A 21775-nucleotide genomic window follows, 5' to 3' on the forward strand; every position below is an offset into this window, starting at 1 on the left:
GACTGGAATTAAATGAGGGTGGTACTAGAGTATGCGGTTTCAGATCCCAGTTCAGGAAGTGGATTGACATTCTATATCACTGCCCCACAGCAGGCATAAAGCTAAACAATATGTTATCTGAATTTTTTTCCGGTGCATAGGGGCACCCGCCAAAAAATAGATAAACTCATAACATCTTTCCTGTGGCAGGGGCGACACCCCCAAATTAAGCTCTGGGTGCTACAACTGCCGTGGAAACAAGGGAGACTGGCGGTTCCGGACCTCCACAGGAATTACGTAGCGGGCCAGCTAGTATTCGTGCACAGGTGGTTCACTCTACCTGAGGATGACACTGCCAATACATTAGAGGCGGCTATTGTTGGTTCTTATGAGGCGCTGACGCATCTCCTGCACTGTGGTATCAGAGCTCCATATAGGCTCACAATATCTATGCGTGCAACCTGCAGGGCATGGGTAGCAGTGACCAAGATGAGTAACGCTTCTGAGATGTCTCCTTGTACACCGCTTTGGAAGAACCCCAAACTAGCGCACTTATGCGAGTACCCGGATCCAATCATCTGGACGAAATTTGGTATTAAGACGCTAGAAGACATAGTGGGTGGCGGGAAACTTTTGCAGTTTGACGCCCTGAAATCTAAGTTTAATCTTCCCAACACTCACTTGTTCCATTTTCTTAAGCTCAGACATGCATACAATGCCCAATTTGGAGATATGGGTATTACCCTAAAAATTAGTGATCTAGAATCTTTGGACAAGGCCCTGTCTACAATATATAAACTGTTCCATGAGGGAGGCGATCTCCTTACACAGTGTAGGGCAGTGTGGGGTGAGGTGTTCCCCCAGATGGACTGGGATGATATATGGGACATTCATTTTACTAGATTGGTCTCTGCTAGGGACCATCTCATTCAATTTAAATTCTTGCACCGTACATATTTTACTCCAGCTAGATTGACTAGGATGTTCCCTATCTACTCTGGATGCTGGTGGTGCAGTTCCCCTACTGCCGATTTCATGCACATCTTTTGGAGTTGCTCGAACATCCAAACGTTTTGGAAGGGGGTCACGAAATGCATAACAGAAGTTACAGCCATTCCTATAGAGCCAACGATAGAGGTGTGCCTTTTGGGACTGGTAGATAATCTAGCCCCAAAGACAGTAACTCTTACGCTGCTGACGATTCTAATATATTATGCTAGGAAAATGATAGTGTTATCATGGAGAAAGCTCAATCCTCTATCTGTATCAATGTGGAAGGGTGCGGTTAATAGGGCTGCGCCTTTATACAAGGCTACATACATTAGTAGAGGCATACCACAGAAATTTGAGAAAGTGTGGGGAAGTTTAATAAATAGTGGAACTACGATTGAGTGGCACCTAATACAATACACCTGTAGTAAGATTTAACATGTATGTAATTGTCAGACATATCGTAACATTCCATTGACTGTTACTAAAAACAGGTAGGGCCTTATTACTACTGAGTAAGGGTCTGGAAGGAGGAGGAGAGAGTCAATGCTGAAGTAATGTAAATAGTTTACTTTTGTGTGGCCCGTTGGGTCTTGTGTATAATCGTGTTAAAAGCAATAAAAACTTTTCAAATTTTTTTTTTAAAAAACTTGTAATTGACAGTTACAAAGAACTGTATTAACTGTGAATAAAAAAATAAAAAAAAAGTCACTTGTTTAAAACCTTCTCTTACTGTAATGCAATTGAAGGACACTGCAGGAACTGGCAAATAAGCAATCTGTAAGATGTATCAGCTCATTATATAGAACAGGGAGCTATGCTTCACAGGACATATAAATCTAATGCTAAACAACTATAGCTCTGTACACCTTGGGGAACTATAACATACACATGTGTTAATAGGACTCACAGTCAATTTATTAAAAACAAACATTTTAGTGAGGATAAAAATCATTGATAAACTTAAAACCTTTTCAAAGCTCTCAGCAGGTAAGCAATATTTCTTCTGTGGATGGATAGCCTGTTCTTGAATGGAACTACATCATGCAAGATCACTAAAATGCCCACTTCAAAGCTAACAACATTGACAAAGAAAGGTTTCTTTAACCACCACAAAACCAGAACTTTGAGAAGTATTCTTCCAAATATCCAAATACACAAAAGCTAATTCAGGTTAAGAGGTAGGACTACTATTAACCTGATCATACACTAGTAGAATTTAATTCCAAACTTTTTACTCTATTTTCTAATAGCTCATGGGATCAAATTGACACCAATTTTCAACAACAGTGATAAGAAAATTCAAAAGAGCAGGGTGGAAACTTTTTCTCAAAAAAATGCATTTCTAACAATGTGTACGGTTTTCAATCGAAAATGACATACATTCTGAAATGGATTGTTAACTTCTGACTAGTTTTAGAGGACATAAAGGGAAAAAAAGTGATGGCAAGGGACCTCCAGCACACTTGTGATTGACAGCCTCAGCTCTCTTCCCGTTTTGTGTGTGAAGGGGTGTCTGTCACTTCTCTCCAATCAGCTCTCAGAGCTCTCCTCACAAAGCTCTGCAGTGTGTAATTTAAGCTCTCCTCCCAGCTTTCTAAAAGCGCAGACCAGCTTTATAAATTCTGGACTTTGAACGGCAGTGGAGAAGAGAATACTAGAGATAAACATGTACAACCTATGTAGGAGGATATGTTTCACCTGTGTGCATCGCCTGAGGTCAGTCACTTCACTGGGTATTTGTAGGGTTTACAGCCACTTTAAGGTTAGCAAAGTCAGATAAAACTATATAGTAGCTTAGCCATTTATAACAGCATGTATTTTCCTAGAAATTCAGGACAATGACGTGTCTAGCAAAGGTTTAAAAAAAAAAAAAAAAAAAAATGTTTAGATGTACAGTATTTAACATTAGAGCATGCAGAATTGCTTTAGTCTCCTGCAGCTTGAACTGCCATTCTGTTATGCAGTACAGTCTTCTCATTCTGCATGCAGTCTGCTCTCCCTCATCTCAGAAGGCGATGCTTTCATTGCACTGACTCCTCTGACCAGATTCTGCCTCCAGCACTCAGACTCTCTTATGCTCTGCACACTGTAGAGCATAACTGTGTTTGTCTGAACTTGGAAGAAGTATTGCTTGCTCGCACATTTTTGCCACGTCGGAACTCATGAATCAGAAATGAAGTTCAGACGCGGACAGCTTGTGGAATTGTTGCGCCAAAAAACATCTTCTGATTAAGAAGCATTATTTTACAGATGTTCTGATTCTGCAATTCATTCTGGAGTCTAAAGGATGACTTTAACCACAAGCAAAAATTGCTTGGCAATTGGGCCTGTTGGGTTGACTCGCCAACAGGGCTCTGATATATTTTTGGTAACTCCTATAGTACATTCCCCCCCCATTATACTTCCCCACTTTCTCAGGTTGGACAACATGGAATCCGGAACGCGAAGACGCATAATATCCACTTTGCGCCCGCGCTATAGCCGGACGCTATCTGCCGGGAGGGCGTCCCTGGACATCCTCCCTTTAACTTACCCTCTGCGCACCGCCACTGGGGCACATCGGAGAAGTTCTGTTCTGGCCGTGTCCCCCGGACACAGCCAGCCAACAGATTTGACCAGTCCATTTTTGGTGTTTTCCGTAGCATGTGTCAGAGTTGGCTTTTTGATTCTCCAATTTTTTGTGTCCAATACAATATCAATACAAACAAAAAAAATACACAAAAATGCCTAAAGTAAGTTTTAACCACTTCACAACTGGGCACTTAAACACCCCTCATGACCAGACCAATTTTCAGCTTTCGGTGCTCTCACACTTTAAATGACAATTACTCAGTCATGTAACAATGTATCCAAATGAATTTTTGTCCTTTTTTTCCCCACAAATAGAGCTTTCTTTTGGTCGTATCTGATCACCTCTGGGTTTTTTATTTTTTGTGCTATAAATGAAAAAAAACCGAACATTTTGAAAAAACACACATTTTTCTTTGTTTCTGTGATAAAATTTTGCAAATTATTATTTTTTTTTTCATGAATTTTGGCCACAATTTATACTGCTACATATCTTTGGTAAAAATAACCCAAATTTGTGGATATCATTTGGTCTTTGTGAAAGTTAGAGAATCTACAAGCTGTGGTGCAAATCATACAAAATTGATCACATCTGATGTACTGGTGGCCTATCTCATTTCTTGTGACCCGAACATGCCAGGGAAGTACAAATACCCCCCAAATGACCCCTTTTTTGAAAGTAGACATTCCAAGGTATTTAGTAAGAGGCATGGTGAGCTTTTTGGTGCTGTAATTTTTGTTTGTTTATCTCGTGCGGTATTAGCGCAGCAATTTTCAAAATGAATTTAAAAAATAGAAAAATTTTCATGTTTAAAAAAAGAAAAAGAAAAAAAAAAACAGTAAAGTTAGCCCACTTTTTTTGCATAATGTGAAAGATGTTAAATAGGCACCTAATATGTCACACTTCAAAATTGCACACGCTCGTGGAATGGCGCCAAACTTCGGTACTTAAAAATCCCCATAGGCAACGCTTTACATTTTTTTTTACTGGTTATATGTTTTTCATTACAGAGGAGGCCCAGGGCCAGAATTATTGCACTTGCTCCAACATTCACGGTGATATCCCAAATGTGGTGTTTGAACACTGTTTTCATATGGGGGACTTACGTAGGTGTTTGCTTCTGCATGCGAGCACACAGGGACAGGGGCGCTTAACATTTTTATTTTTTTATTTTACTTACTTACGTTCTATTTTGACACTTTTTAAAAATTTTTTTTTTTTTTTTACTTTTTTGATCACTTTTATTCCTATTACAAGAAATGCAAACATGCCTTGGTAATAGAAATAAAGGTATGACAGTTTTTAGAGTGATATATGGGGTTAATAAGACCTCACATCTTACCTCTAGGCTGGGAAGCTTTCTGGTCTGCCGGAAATCTCTATGGTCACAATCCGGGGCCAGCGGATCCTTTCTCCGACTCACCGATGGCTGCCATCAGTGAGTCAGTAGAAGCACCGGAGGGCGGCGGGAGGGGGGGAGTGTCCCCTCTAGCTGCCCGTAAAAATGATAAATCGGCGGAACCACCACTATGATCATTTTTATGGCGTAGGGAATCGCAAGCACTAAAAGATAATATCTGAATGATTCCTGTAGCTGCACCTATCCTTCAGAAATCCCCACTCAAAGTCAAGGACGTCATATGATGGCCTGCGGGCGGTAAGTGGTTAATGGCATCCCAGTGTTCGTCCATAGGCTTCAATATTAAGTCGGCCCACCCTTTGCACTATGACAGCTTCAACTCTTCTGGGAAAGCTGTCCACAAGGTTTATAAATGTGTCTATGGGAATGTTCGACTATTCTTCCAGAAGCGCATTTGTGAGGTCCAGCACTGATGTGGACGAGAAGGCCTGGCTTGCAGTCTCCACACTAAATCATCCCAAAGGTGTTCTATCGTGTTGAGGTCAGGACGCTGTGCAGGCCTTGAGACAGTAGATTGGGGCGATGTGAAAGCGTCCATGGCCTGTCTATTGTCAGTCTTACAATCTCTGGAAACCAGGGTCCTCTGGTGCCACCAGAATGACTGGAACCCCCTCTCTTCGAGGATCTGAGGGAATGCTGTATCTTAGAAAGGGAACCCCCAGTAACTCCAGCTTGTAACCGCAGGTCATAGTCAAGGTGACCCACTCGTACTGAATCACTGTTCTCCAAATGTCCGCAAAGTTCAGCAGCCTTCCCCCCACCCAATATACTGGGGGCGTCTCCTCAAAAGGAGGGCTTGGTGCCGGGTTTAGAAGAGCTCTGGACCCAGGGCTTTTTCTGGCCCTGGCCTTGCAGCTAGCCCCTGGCTCTAGCGCCCTGTTGTCGGCAGACCCTCCTTGGCACTAAGACATCTGAGAAAGCAGTCCCTGAGGTTTTAAGTAGGGGATGCCTGGTGCTTCTTTTTACAGGAAGTAGAGAGCTCTTCCCTCTGGAAATCTTTTGCATATATTTGTCCAAATCATCAAACGATCCCCATGAAAGGGGAAACCTGCCAATAACTTCTTACAAGGAAGCTTGGCTGATCAGTTCTTAAGCCACAAAAAAGTCTGCGCATATGTACAGATAAGAGAGCCAAACAAGAAACCTACTATATTGAATCCTTTAAAGGCATCAACAGCAAAACACAACGCTCGAGAAATATCTGTCTTATTTTCAGCAAGATCATCCTTCTGGTTAGGCCTGTCAGGCTGTCTGACCTGATCTTTTACGGACTGGCAGATATCAATTGCTGCAACAGCTGGCTGAATAGCTGAAGAAAAGGAAGACTTTAATTATGACTCCAGTTTCTTGTCAACAGGGTCTTTCAAACCCTGTGCATTATCCACCGGACAAGTCAAGTTCTTGTTCAAGGAAGAGACTACTGCATCTACGGCTGGCATGCTCCACTTCTTTATGAATTTTTAATCCATGGGATATAAAAGGGAAAACATCTTAGGAGGAACAAAAATAATACCAGGATATTCCCAATCAGAATACACCGCCTGTTTCAACAGAGGGTGTAATGAGAAAGCCTGTGCAGCCTGAAGATGCCTTAGGGACCCCAAAGAGGACCAGGGAGGCTCAGTAACCTCTGCAACAGGCAACTTAAAGGCAGAATGAACTAACTCGGTAAGAGAGTGTATCAAAACCTTCTGCGACTGAGAGGCAGACATCAACTGGATATCTTCTTGTCCAGATTGCTCAGAAGCAGACTCATCCACCAGGCCCAGGAGCTATTGATGACATAGGTGTGCCCTTCCCCGTAGTGTTAGTCCCGCTTTTTTGAAGACATTTACAAGCCACAAAAGGGTGTAATATTAACACACCTCAGAAGGAAGACCCTTTAACCACTTACAGACCGGACCATTTTGCTGGTCAAAGACCAGACCACTTTTTGCGATTCAGCACTGCGTCGCTTTAACTAACAATTGCGCGGTTGTGCGACGTGGCTCCCAAACAAAATTGACGTCCTTTTTTCCCCACAAATAGAGCTTTCTTTTGGTGGTATTTGATCACCCCTGCGGTTTTTATTTTTTGCTCTATAAACAAAAATAGAGCGACAATTTTGAAAAAAAATGCATTATTTTTTACTTTTTGTTATAATAAATATCCCCCAAAAAAATATATAAAATTTTTTTTTTTTCCCTCAGTTTAGGTTGATACGTATTCTTCTACATATTTTTGGTAAAAAAAATCGCAATAAGCGATTGATTGGTTTGCGCAAAAGTTATAGCGTTTACAAAATAGGGATAGTTTTATAGCATTTTTATTAATAATTTTTTATTATTTTTTTTTTTACTAGTAATGGCGGCGATCAGCGATTTTTATTGTGACTGCAACATTGTGGGGGACCCGTCGGACATTTTTGACACATTTTTGGGACCATTGTCATTTATACAGTAATCACTGCTATATAAATGAAGTCATTCCTGTGTAAATGACACTGGCAGTGAAGGGGTTAACCAGTGGGTGGCAGTGTAGGGGTTAAGTGTTCCTAGGGGTGTGTTACTAACTGTGGGGGGGGGTTGGGCTTTCATTTAGTGAACACTGATCTCTGCTCCAATCACATGGAGCAGAGATCAGCGTCACTAGTTGCTATATATGAATGGAGAAATGCTGTTTACACGGCATTTCCTCCATTCAGCCGCCCCATGAGACGATCGCGGGGATGCCCGCGGCAATCGGGTCCGCGGGTCCGGCGACCGGACTCACAGGGGTCCCGATCAGCACGGGAGCGTGCTGCCGGCGGCGCGCTCCCGATGGCAGGGCGCATTGAAGATTGGACGTACCTGTACGCCAATATGCCTGCCCGTGCCATTCTGTCAACGTACATCGTCGTGCGCTGGTCAGGAACCGGTTAATAGGGTTCACCGAGCCTCTATGCAACAATCCTGCTAAGCACCTTAGCCTGCCAAACAACACCTAGTGACTCACGTCACCCAGGTAAGGAGAAATGAACCACAGCAAGTGTCTATTCAGAGCCTGCTCTGTGTCCCACAGGTGCCTTCTGGAAGCAATGCATGCTTGACATACACGGCTTAAATAAGCTGGCTGTGCGCCAGAACGGCGAACGGGTGCAGCTGTATTCGCACATAACGCAAATTTTCATGCACCCAGATTAGGCTATGGCACATGGGCAGCTTCGAGTGCACATAACGCCTATATAGAAGTCGTGTGCACCATGGCCACCAAACAAACTGCTGAGCACAGCAGCGCTCTTGTGAATGCACGTGTGCCATGGTGAACCAAGCACGCGCATCTTTCAAGTAAAAAACAGCTAGACACAAGCAAAAAAAGGTACACTTTGCAAACACCTACAGCTAGCCCAAAACTCCCCCATATGGTCACCGCACACAGGTGTCCTTCCTCTAGCTAGCTTGACTGATTGTTACAATCACTGGGACACCCCACAATAAAGGGGTTTCAGTTACCCTCCCAGGTGCAGGGCAGCTTAGAAACTAAGAGCCCAATTTTCACCCATCACGGCGGGTTCTTGTTACTTGAGGAGCTTCAAGGACTGGGTACCCTTTTCATGTTTAGGGTCCACTCCCTTGGACCTGCACAGCACCCTGCAGGAATGCCATAGCACTGTGGTGTCCAGGATTCCACTTTGCATGGTCCAGCACAAGGAGGTTGCATTACAGGCAAAACATTGCAGAATCTTGAGTCTTTGTGAGGCTCGGGTACCATTTTATCTAAGCATTAGATCCTGTGTCAAATGGATCAGATCGGTCAATCCCTTTATTCATTTAAGAACCATTTGTGGGACTAGAGAGCTGGAGCTCAGAACTCAAACAAACATGCCCATCCACTTTGCAGACACTGGTAAAAAAAAACTAATGTACTTACTGTATGGAAGGTTATATTGGGGATCACTTCCTAAGACGTTGTCTACCAGTGTCCATTCACCTAGAGATGGCTTATAGCCCAGTATGTAATGATTATTAGCCTAACTCTGTGTCCCATGATCAATGAAAAGGAAATCAGTGTAAAATTTCACAACAGGAGAGTAACATACCAAACTTTACAAGACTGAAGGTAGAGCTAGAGTTCTGCTTTAAATGTCTGCAAAAGAAAAGCCGACTTGCCCGATAAGCAGAATTAACATGGCACCGGTTTTGTATTCTGCTAACAGACTTTCAATCTTACTTCACATATCAAGAAGCAATTCATGCTCCCACCAAACCCTTTATTCTCCCCAGCTCCCTACTTACATATTCATTAGCTATTCAAGCTATTAGGCCTGTCCTATGTTTCATTCAAAACATTTACTTGACACAAAGGTCATTCAGAATGACTTCAGCTGATTGAAGCCGCTCATGTATATAATTTCTAATAAAGAATTGATGAATGATAAAATATGTTGAATGCTTTTCCTTTAACATCATGTTTAACCACTTCCAGACCAGCTGCAGCAGTTTTACGTTACCTTACTTAGCTTTTTTTGACCACAAGGGGCATGTGCCCTAGTGTGCCCATAACCAAGGTTGCCAAGAGGCCTACAGCAACATTAAAGGAGCTTCAGGAATATCTAGCAAGTACTGGCTGTGTGGTACATGTGACAACAATCTCCCATATTCTTCACATGTCTGGGCTATGGAATAGAGTGGCAAGACAGAAGCATTTTCTTGCATAGAAAAACATTCAAACTCGGCTAAATTTTGCAAAAACAGCATGTGGGAAAACGTATTATGGTCTGATGAAACCAAGGTTGAATTTTTTTGGCCATTATTCCAAAATATATGTTTGGCGCAAAAACAACACTGCAAATCACCGAAAGAACACCATATCCACCGTGAAGCATGGTGGTGGCAGCATCATGCTTTGGGGCCGTTTTTCTTCAGCTGGAACAGGGGCATTAGTCAAGGTAGAGGACATTATGAACAGTTCCAAACATCAGTCAATATTGGCACAAAACCTTCAGGTTTCTGCAAGAAAGCTGAACATGAAGAGGAGCTTCATCTTTCAGCATGACAACCCCCCAAAGCATACATCCAAATTAACAAAAGAATTGCTTCAAAGGAAGATTCAAGTTTTGGAATGGCCCACACATAGCCCAAACCTGAATCCAATTGAAAATCTGTGGGGTGATCTTTAGAGTACACAAGAGATGCCCTCGCAAGCAGACAGGTTTGTTATGTTTTTGTTATGTTGCAAAGAAGAGTGGGCAAATATTGCATTGATGTCATGTCATGATGTGCCATGCTGATAGACTCATACTCAAGACTGAGTGCTGTATTAAAATCAAAAGGTGCTTCAACAAAGTATTGGTTTAACCACTTGTCTACCAAGCCAATTCGGACATTTCTCTCTTACATGTAAAAATCATAATTTTTAGCAAAGACCCTAGAGAATACAATGGCGGTCATTGCAACTTTTTATCTCGCTCAGTATTTGTGCAGCAATTTCTCAAATGAGTTCTTTTCGGGAAAAAAAAAAGCGAAACAGTAAAGTTAGCCCAATGTTTTTGCATAATGTGAAAGATGAAGTTACACCGAGTAAATAGATACCCAATATGTCACACTTACTTGTACGGCGCCAAACTTCGCTACTTTAAAATCCCCTTAGGCAATGCTTTAAAAAATGTTTACTGGTTACACATTTTGAGTTACAGAGGAGGTCTAAGACCAAAATGATTGCTCTCGCTCTAACATTTGTGGCGATACCTCACATGTGTGGTTTGAACATCGTTTTCATACGTGGGCGGGACTTACGTATGCGTTCATTTCTGTGTGCGACCTCACGGGGACAGGGGCGCTTTAAAAATTATTATTTTTTTATTGTTAGTTTAACTTTATTTTATTTTATTTTGACACTTTTCCCCCCAAAAGTTTTTTGATCAGTGAGTCGGTAGAAGCACCGGAGGGCGGCGGGCGTCCCCTCTCGCCTTCTGTAAGAACGTTCAAGTGGCGAAACAGCGGCTATGATCATTCTTAAGGTGCACAGATTTGCCGGCTCTAAAAGACGATATCCGAATGATGCCTGTAGCTACAGGCATCATTTAGATATCCCCGCTCAAAGCTGAGGACGTCATTTCGTGTACAGCCGGCAGGAAGCGGTTAAGCAACCATATTATTTTATTTTTTTTATTTTTACTTCTCTCCACCTAAAAGATTTGAGATCTGTGTTCAACTGAGTTGTACAGTTTATAGGTCACATTAACCACTTGTGGACCAGCTCACTCTCATATAAGTCGGCAGAATGGCATGGGTGCACAAAAACGACATACCCGTACGTCACTCCATCATAGGCGACTAGCGGGCACGTGCCCCCTGCCAGGGGCTCGAGAGTGTTCCTACGGACCCTAAGTCTGCCCGGTGGTCCACGATAGTGGCACAGAGAGGCAGAACGGGGATGTAAATAAGGCATTCCCCTGTTCTGCCTAGCAACACGACAGGGATGTACTGCTCCCAGTGATCGGAAGCAGTGATCTCTGTCAAGTTCTAGTGAGCCCATCCCCCTGACAGAATTCACTGAGAAAGCACACTTCTCTGCCAGTGACATTTACACAGTAATCAGTGCATTTTTATAGCACTGATCACTGTATAAATGTCAATGGTCCCAAAATAGTTTTTAAAAGTGTCCAATCTGTCCGCCACAATGTCACAGTCATGATAAAAAATAAATTAAAAAAAATCGCAGATCGCCCCCATTACTAATTAAAAAAAAATATATTTTTATAAAAATGCCATAAATCTATCCCTTATTTTGAAGGCGCAATAACTTTTGCGCAAACCAATCAATATACGCTTATTGCAATCTTTTTTACCAAAAATATGTAGAAGAATATATATTGGCCTAAATCTGTTTTTTTATATATTTTTTGGGGATATTATAGCAAAAAGTAAAAAATATATTATTTTTTTCAAAATTCTCACACTTTTTTGTTTATCGTGTAAAAAATAAAAAACCACAGAGGTGATCAAATACCACCAAAAGAAAGCTCTATTTGTGGGGAGTAAAAAGGACAATTTGTTTGCGTACAAGATTGCATGGCTGTGAAATTGTCAATTAAAGCGACACAGTGCTGCATTGCAAAAAAGGGCTTGGTCAGGAAGGGGGTTAAAGGTGGAAAAAATTGTGAAATTATTTATCTTTCTCTCTTTTTTTACATCACGGAAACCTGGCATTATAACGGTCTGTAGACTTTTTATATCCACTGTATGTATTTCCACTATGTATTTGGACAGAATACATTTTTGGAAGTAACAATTTTGCAATTGAGAAAAAAAAAAAAAAATGAATAGGGGAAAACCGACAATGCATACAACTCTCCCTGTAGAGGAGAAAATCAAAATACAACATGTCAATAGGTTATGACTTTCAAAAACTTAACAGCATAATGATGCTGCTCGCTGTCTGATGCTTTCTTATCACACTGATTGTCTAACTATTGCCAAGCGAGGAGAATGTTAATTTCCTCCACATGACAGCTAACTGTTATTGGGCACCATTTGCACATATACATTGAAATTCATTATTCCTATTATCTCAGCTAATACATCACATCTGGCCTTGAATGGTTTTATGCAATTTGGCAGCAGCTGTGAAATATCACGTGTCAAAAGTAATTTTATTTTCAAGACTGAGTGGAAAGTTTAATTTGTCTCCATTTTAATTGTAACACTTGTTTGCCTGGAGACCATTCAAACAGGGTTTAGCCACTTTCAAATGCCGTAGCCGATTACTAGATTATGGAAACGAAACAGATAATTTTGCGTGGATCTTTCAGTCTCTTCAGAAAGTAGCCAACATATCACCAAGAATTTGTTTATCGACGGATTGAAAGTGTTAAGACATTGCTGCTTAGACTAAGTCAAAGTTTTTTTGGGCTCCTTGAGGGTAGGGACTGACGTGAGTGTGCGATGTACAGGGATAAGGACGGTTGTAGACACTCACTCGGGTTGAACTGGATGGACTGGTGTCTATATTCAACTTTACTATGTAACTATGTAAAGTGGAACGCCAGGCAAACCGCTAAAAAACACGTTAGATATGCACTGTATGTTTACTGCTTAACATACCCAGCAATCTGTATTGCAGCCAACCATTATAGTGATAAAAAGAATGAAAGGACAGGTTCCCCTTGGGGTTTTCGGGCAGCGACAAGAAGCAGAAATAAATTTGTAAAAATATATTTATTTTATTAGTTCAAAGGCTTAATCGCCGTCATAAATTTAAAATACGGACTCTGGTATATGTTATTACAGCATATCGATGGGTAAAGGATATATGCAACATTTGGTACAAAGATAGTTACAGGAACAGTTTACAAATACATCAATATTTCAAAAGCTAAAAATAGCACCCATGCTACCCCAATGCATTTCGACCTCCAGTGTCTTCTTCAGGGGGGGGGGAAAAACCCAAGCAGAAAGGGTGATTATATTGTATATTCTGCAAATAGTCAAAAGAAAAAAGACTTTCAATAAAAAAGTTTTTTAGCCTACAAATTAGCTAATTATTATACCTTATTTCAGTAATATTTACCAGTTCCACCAAACCGTTACTGTTAGACCAGAGACTTATTAAAATCTTTTACGAATTATAGTAACACCACTTCACAATAACGATAATCATCATACTGGTGACTCCACAGTTTTTTACTAAATTGCTTTTGTATAAACATATAATATTTGGGCAACTAAGCATTAATTTTCTTCCACTTTCTATTTCTTATTTATATTCATATATGCACCTATATAATAGTACAATATTGTAACACAACATTTTATCTATTCACTTAGAATATCTTGACGTGGAACACTTAATTTATATTTTATTATAGTTCATTATTTTTAGGTGTGGCCACCTAGGGTGTGCCAAGAACCTCCTCTTCTGTTCCTCTGGTTCCCCTGGATAAAATCCAGATACTGTCAATTCTTGCAAGTCAGCGATCGATGCCCCTGTGAAGTCATTTTCCTCTCCCCCCCCCTTCTTTCCCCCAGTTTGGTGGGTGGATGAAGTGGGTTAGAACAGCAGGGCAGCTGTACCAGGATGACCTTTCGAGAGAAGGCACTAATTTATTTTTCAGATTTTAATAAAAGTCTCTGGTTGAACAGTAACGGTTTGGTGGAACTGGTAAATATTACTGAAATAAGGTATAATAATTAGCAAATTTGTAGGCTAAAAAACTTTTTTATTGAAAGTCTTTTTTCTTTTGACTATTTGCAGAATATACGATATAATCACCCCTTCTGCTTGAGTTTTGTCCCCCCCCCCTGAAGAAGACCCTAGAGGTTGAAATGCATTGGGGGTAGCATGGGTGCTATTTGTAGCTTTTGAAATATTGATGTATTTGTAAACTGTTCCTGTAACTATCTTTGTGCCAAATGTTGCATATATCCTTTACCCATCGATATGCTGTAATAACATATACCAGAGTCCTTTTTTTAAATTTATGACGGCAATTAAGCCTTTGAACTAATAAAATAAATATATTTTTACAAATTTATTTCTGCTTCTTGTCGCTGCCTGAAAACCCCAAGGGGAACCTGTCCTTTCATTCTTTTTAGAATATTTAGGGGTGTGCAGCCAGCTCGTTATTTTATTTCCATGCACTTTCTCTTTTTTCTTACATTTAACCATTATAGTGATAGACCCATCACTGCTTAGAGGATCACACTGCCAAACCCTAGTTTGGCATCAGAGTTTTCTGGGTCGGCTATACTGCTTACTAGAGATGGGCTCTGGCAGTTTTGAGATGCTAGTCCCAATCCACCTGATGGTACAAAAATACAAAACTTTTGGCAGTTAAAACTGTAAACATTTATGAATTGCAGCTGTGTATACGATTTGACATGTAATATTTAAAACATACAGAAAACCCCCTCGTGTAGGTGTCACATACACGAATGCTTCCTTTTAACTAAACAGACCTCTAGAGCAAATATATGGTAAAAGTTCTTTCACTAGGGATGTGCCGATACATCAGCCAAAAAAATAAATAAATCGAGCGAAAATAGGGTTACCAATGTTTTACAGATAGGAAAAAAAAAGTGCCAATAATGGCCACCAAAAATTGCACACAATTTTACCTCGATTTTGCTGCATTTCATAGGTCACGTGACAAAAAAAAAACAACAAAAACGCAACATGGGAGCGTTTCTGTGCTTTTATCGTGTTCTCAATGTATTTCAATGGGGAGGTGCAATACACCACGATGGAAGCACAACCGTCCACTGTAAAGACAGACATAACATTTAAAAAGATGTTTTTTGCTTGAGCTTTCTCTGTGTTTTTATTTTAATGCAAAAGCGCTTCAAAAATTATTATTTAAAAAAATCGAATTATAGTACAATTATATATAAAAAAAAATGTGGTTTCAGTTTTCAGGCCAAGTGTATCCTGAATTTTCGGTCCAGCAACTTTATTTCGGTGCACCATTACTTTCAACAAAGCCAGGGTCAATAGTCTGCCATAGCAATCCCTACCCTATTAATTTCCCTCAAAAGTGGTGAGCATAGACCAGCCAGAGACCTCCTGCACTCACCTTTGCCTATGTGGGTTTTTGTCATCGAACCACTGATCAACAGCATACAAGGCACAGCCTCCATATACCCTAATGCAGAAGACCTTTACTTACAGATAAAAAAAATGTGCGCACTAAGAACACCACAACTAACCAGCTCAATGTAGACTCCTTGAGTCAATGTAGGCAGAAATGGTGGAGTAACATCAAGCTTCACAAGCAGGTGTTCTCCAGGATGACCATATTACAGACAAAAGGGAGTGGGGTTAGGACTTTTTGCTACAGCAATGCTTGCATGATACCTGAAGTCCTTAACAGGTTAGCTGTGCTCCCTTTGCGCATCTCAAGGGTAAATTTACAATTTGGGCTGGAGTGTACCTTTAAAAGAAACTACAAACGGTAAACCTTTGCCTTTGCAGCTGTTTAACTCTGCCCGATACTTCAAAGTGTCTGAGTTCAATCTCACTACGCTTGAATCAGGTGAGCCTCTATGGGCACTTACAAAGAAATCAAATTTATATAGCATGTGATTTTCATCTTGTGTGAAAATCAAAGCTATGAGAAAAGGAATCAAATAACCACTTCCATATGTCTTATTATTCGGCTGTCTTAAGACAAGTCAGTCGACATTTCCTTTAATATTTATGCCGAGCAGCATCCCAATAGCGCTGTTCTGACCCGCTGTGCAGACAGAGCAGCGTCAACATCCTGAATAGACACCAACAATAGTGACATGTGGATGGAACATCAATGAATGGTATATTTTTTTAAAAGTACCAGCTAATTAAAAGTGCACAAGCAGAGCCTCCCGCAGTTTTCTGGAAAAGTTAACAGACAATTGTTCATCTCTTCTCATTTCAAACTCCCAAGAAATGACTTCCTCTCTGGCTGTTTTTGGTCATACAGAAACCACTGGAGATGGCGTTTCGACTGATAATGTACATTATTTACTTTAAACATTGACAATCACTGCAACAACTCTGTATCAATAAAAGAGAATCTATTTGAACAGTCCTTGAAAAAAAAGGAATTTTAACATAGCTGTAAATTCTGTATCTTGGAGTACAGTACAGGACACAGGAATCAATTTAGACACCAGGAATCTATGAATCACTCCCCCTAGTGGACCCATATAGCCCTGCCTACTTCGCAAGGTTCAAGTGTTGTTAGCAAGCATCTCCAATGGATCAAGATAAAACTGAAGCCTCACGGAGTAGGTGGGATTATATGGGAACACAAGGGGCAAACCCAACAAAGCTTCTTTTGTCAGTGTCCAACCAACTATAAGTACTATGAAAATTATAAGTGGCCTCACAAATAAAGAAAAGAATATAAACATACAATGTTACATACTGCACCATCATCCCAAGTTAATGTAGAGAATTTTTTTTTAAAAAATCTGGTCCCCAACCAGAAATGTCAACCAAGGGAGGAGAGCGGAGGGACTATTACGGTGCCCATTACAGATCATAAAGACATTAAGAAAACAATTATGTAAAAAAATCTATTTATTTAAACATAAAATCATTACAAATAATCAGGGGCTGGTATAGAAGGTGAAGTATTTAGACTAGTTTCGCTTTTCAGCTTCCTCAGGAAATACCAACATCTAAAAGATATATATAAATATAGATCACAATTGAATATATAACAGCATAGTAAAGTACAATCAAAATAAAAGGGGAACATTTGTTTAAAATTGCGTTCAAGGTCTTACCATCGCGCCCACGCCCCCCAGATAGTTCAGGTGACCGAGGGGAGTCTCCCCCGGCGGCTGGGAAAGGTATTAATCCCAGTAATGGCCGATATCTGTGTGAAGATATTTCTGTTGACATTTATTGATTTGTAGACTTGCCTCAAAACATTTTTCAAGTGACACATAGTGTGGAAGAAATCATCTCAACCATAAAAGATAAACCAATATGGCTGGGAGGAAATAGATGTGCCCGTGAAATAGAAAAGGCCACGTGGCTATAACTACCCACGGATAAAGATTAGTGTGAACAAAGGGTAGAACCACATTAGTGAGGCTACCCATGAGTGAAGAGTGATGTGAACCATTGAGTAGCACATCCAGAGCGATGGCTGTGAAGTGAACATTAGTAATTCGTGAACACATACCAAAGGGAAAGAAACAACCCCATAGTGACCAGTGTATAAGTGAACCAAAATGCAACCAAAGATGTGAATAAGGAAATGAAAAGGAGGGGAATATAGGAGAGAGTACCCCATAAGTGTTATGAAAACAAGATATGATGAGTGAAATATTGGTGAAAACAATAAAGGTAGGGGCAAGAAGTCAAGATCATTACCCGTAAAGGAATATATATTAATATCTTTGGGACCCGGCGGGGGTGACGGGGGTATGCACCCATCGATAGATAAGCAAATCAGCCCAGCTAGTAAGAGCAGTGTACAAAAACGGGAGAACATCCGCGACATCAAAGTACTCTATATTTGAAGAGTCATCTGTGTAAACATTAAAGGGTAATCTATCAGTCTATAAAACAATACTTGATGTGGGAGAGCAACGTAATAGCGCTTAATCCAGATTGTACTAACTTACCGATCGTAACACACCCAATGTTTACCGGGTCACCTCGGCGTACTGGGTAGCGGGAAAAACAGCTATAAATACCCCTCAACCCCGCTAAATGACTTCGGCGCACAGCGTCACGGGGTCAGGGGCTCTACAGTGCGAGCGCGTCAACACCCGACGCGCACGCTCTCTTTGTTCGAGGCGCCCTGCACAGCCCGCGGACGACACTGTCACGCGCAACCCGTGCAGCGCCCATCTTTTATGGTTGAGATGATTTCTTCCACACTATGTGTCACTTGAAAAATGTTTTGAGGCAAGTCTACAAATCAATAAATGTCAACAGAAATATCTTCACACAGATATCGGCCATTACTGGGATTAATACCTTTCCCAGCCGCCGGGGGAGACTCCCCTCGGTCACCTGAACTATCTGGGGGGCGTGGGCACGATGGCAAGACCTTGAACGCAATTTTAAACAAATGTTCCCCTTTTATTTTGATTGTACTTTACTATGCTGTTATATATTCAATTGTGATCTATATTTATATATATCTTTTAGATGTTGGTATTTCCTGAGGAAGCTGAAAAGCGAAACTAGTCGAAATACTTCACCTTCTATACCAGCCCCTGATTATTTGTAATGATTTTATGTTTAAATAAATTGATTTTTTTACATAATTGTTTTCTTAATGTCTTTATGATCTGTAATGTGCACCGTAATAGTCCCTCCGCTCTCCTCCCTTGGTTGACATTTCTGGTTGGGGACCAGATTTTTCAACTATAAGTACTGTCATATACCCCATTGTCTATGATATGATTCCGGTGCCATGCGCTGTACAATAAAAAAAAATTGTTTCCCATTTGTTCAGCCCTCCTTTCTTTCCTTGTGTCAAATTAAGTTTAAATTTAAAAACATTTTTGGATGTTGAGTGGTCAGGAAAGATGGCATGCTCTGCATTTTTCTGCTTGTTTGACTATTACGAAGTCCAGATAATCAAAATTGAATTCTATCCAAATAACTGCAGTGACAAACAGAAAGTTTTTGCTAATATATTTAACTAAAAAACAGCAAAAGGCAGAACATAAGAGGAGAGATGAAACACAGAAATCTTAACCTAACAGAAAATGCTGACATCTGTAGCATTTCTAATAGACTTTCCCTGTGTGGCCAGCGGAATATTGCCTTAAATGCTGTATGAATGTTACTTTAAAGCATAAAAGCACATTTAAGTATTAATACATTGCACAGCAAATTCTGGAAGAAAACAGCTTGCTGTCTGTGAGGGATATTTTACCCATGTAATTACTGCAATTCAGCTAAGTTTTGGAGAGAGAAGAAAAGGCTTTTAAAAAAACTGTCAGTTGTTTCTCACTTTCTGAATCCAAATTAAAGGATTTCTAGTCACTTCTTGGCCCTGTAACCAGGGTCCCTAATAGGGATGCATAGAATAAAATCCAAATAGATGTTCTAATTCTTTTCCACTCTAAAAACAAAGGATAATTCGTCTAGAGCTGCATAGTAACTTCGAAGAGAAACCACCCTGCAGATAAAATCAGATAATGCAACTCATCTAATCAGAAATGGTAACTTAATGGACGGACAGACTTAGAAACCAATAACATTAAAATGCATATATAGACTGGAATGCATTTTCAGCCATGGCACTATTCAAACCGCAGTGAAAAATGCCAATGAGTGCTTTGGAGCAGTACTTAAAGTCTATGGAGCTACAAGGCTCAACTTATAAACCCTGGCAAGAGACTTAACCCCTACCTACCCCTGCCTAAACCTTTTAACCACTTCCACACCAGGCCTATTGTGGCACTCCTCTCCTACATGTAAAATTCATAATTTTTTTTTTTTTTTGTAGAAAATTACTCAGAACCCCCAAATATAATATATATATTTTTTTAGCAGACAACCTAGGGAATAAAATGGCAGTCATTGCAACTTTTTAACGCGCACAGTATTTTTTATATAATGTGAAAGATGATGTTACGCCAAGTAAATGGATACCCAACATGTCATGCTTTAAAATTGCACACACTCATGGACTGATGCCAAACTTCAGTACTTAAAAATCTCCATAAGCGATGCTTTAAAATTTTATACAGATTACATGTTTAGAGTTACAGAGGAGGTCTAATGCAAGAATTGTTGCTCGAGCTACTGGGGACAGGGGCATTTTAAATTATTTATTTAATTTAATTTATTTTTACATTTAAAAAAAAAATTTTTTTGATCACTTGTATTCCTATTACAAGGAATGTAAACATCCCTTATAATAGGAATCATTTGTGACAGGTCCTCTTTATGGAGAGATGCGGGGTCAATAAGACCCCGCATCTCTCCTCCAGGCTGGAAAGCATGAGATCAGGGAAAAAATCCACGGTCCCATGCTTACCAACTGTGACGTCATAACCTTGCACCCGGGCTTCCAACAGTCAGAAATGAAATCCATAAGCTCGTCATCCAACTGCAGGCGATTCTTTTTCCGAGTCCCCGGTGGCATGGGAGAGCCCGGAGAAGCACCGGATGGCGGGGGGGAGGGGTGGGGGAATGTCCCCTCCCGTCGCCTGTAAGAACAATCAAGCAGCAGTACTGCCGCAATGATCATTCTTATGGTGCAGAAAATCGCCAGCTGCAAACAAGGATATCTGAATGATGCCTATAGCTGCAGGCATCATTCAGATATTCCCACTGAAATTACAAGACATCATATGACGTGGTGGTTAAAGAAAAAAAAAAAGGTGGTTTTAAATATACGCATATGCTTGTATTGTACGTCCCACCACACACAGCAGCAAGAGAGAACAATAGGTTTCTTGGGAGCTCATCACTTTAAAGTGGTTGCAAACCCTTACAAACCACTTTGACCTACAGGTAAGCCTAGATTAAGGCTTAACTTACCTGAGAACGAAGTCCAGGTTTAGGAGATATTTACAAAAAGACAGGCACCGCTGTCTACGGTGTATGCGCAGGCGCACTGAGCAGGCCGCAGATCACGGTGATATGCTGCTTGTGTCGTCTCCTGTGCGCATGCGCGGGAGTGACATCGCTGTTCCGGCGAATCACAGCGCCGGAGTAGCGAGACCCGGAAGTCACTCTGGGATACATGGCAGCAGTGAGATGAAGGAGGAGGACCACTTTGGGGGCTTCGTTCTCAGGTAAGTTATTCATAATGAGCTAGTATGCTATGCATACTAGCTCATTATGCCTTTGCCTTGCAGGTTGCATTTTTTTTTTTTAAAGTGCCTTTACTTCCTCTTTAAGCAACACAGGGACCAGTTATTCCAAAACAACTGAGTTATACTGCACCCTACAGGGGGATTTGCAGGGAGTGAAGAGCAGAAGTTTGTCTTGAGAAAGGAAAACTTTGGCCCGGCTTGCATCTAAAATCCAGATATTTCAAGCGATGTGCCTGCTCCAGCGCTGAAGTTTCAAAATCCAATCAAACGATTCTGGGATCTTGACTGCTTACCTCAAATAGTCAGTAGCTGAGGTTACAGATTCCTCAACAGGAGAGCATTCCACAATGGTAATACCCATGTAGCATAGCACGACTATGTAGTAAGACTAGGTGCACGAGAGCCTTGGCTCTCCTGGGTGTCTCCCTCCTCGTTGTCTGAGATAGCGGCATAAGTCATTGGCTGCCCCTCTACTGTCCATCACAGCCAGTAAACCAATGAAGTAGAAAGCGGGGGCAGGGCCAAGCCACGCTGTGTGTGTGAATGGACACAGAGCAGCGGCTCAGAAGCAAGTCT

The 21775-nt window shown here is 40.8% G+C and overlaps 1 protein-coding gene across 11 annotated transcripts in view; it reads right to left on the reverse strand.

The window, feature by feature from the left end:
• Positions 1–21775, reverse strand: part of PARD3 (par-3 family cell polarity regulator) — an 835070-nt gene that overhangs the window by 401435 nt on the left and 411860 nt on the right. The window lies entirely within an intron of this gene.

Source organism: Lithobates pipiens, unplaced genomic scaffold, assembly GCF_037356315.1.
Source record: "Lithobates pipiens isolate NorthernLeopardFrog02 unplaced genomic scaffold, aLitPip1_a1.2 Scaffold_19, whole genome shotgun sequence".
Classification (NCBI taxonomy): Eukaryota; Metazoa; Chordata; class Amphibia; order Anura; family Ranidae; genus Lithobates; species Lithobates pipiens.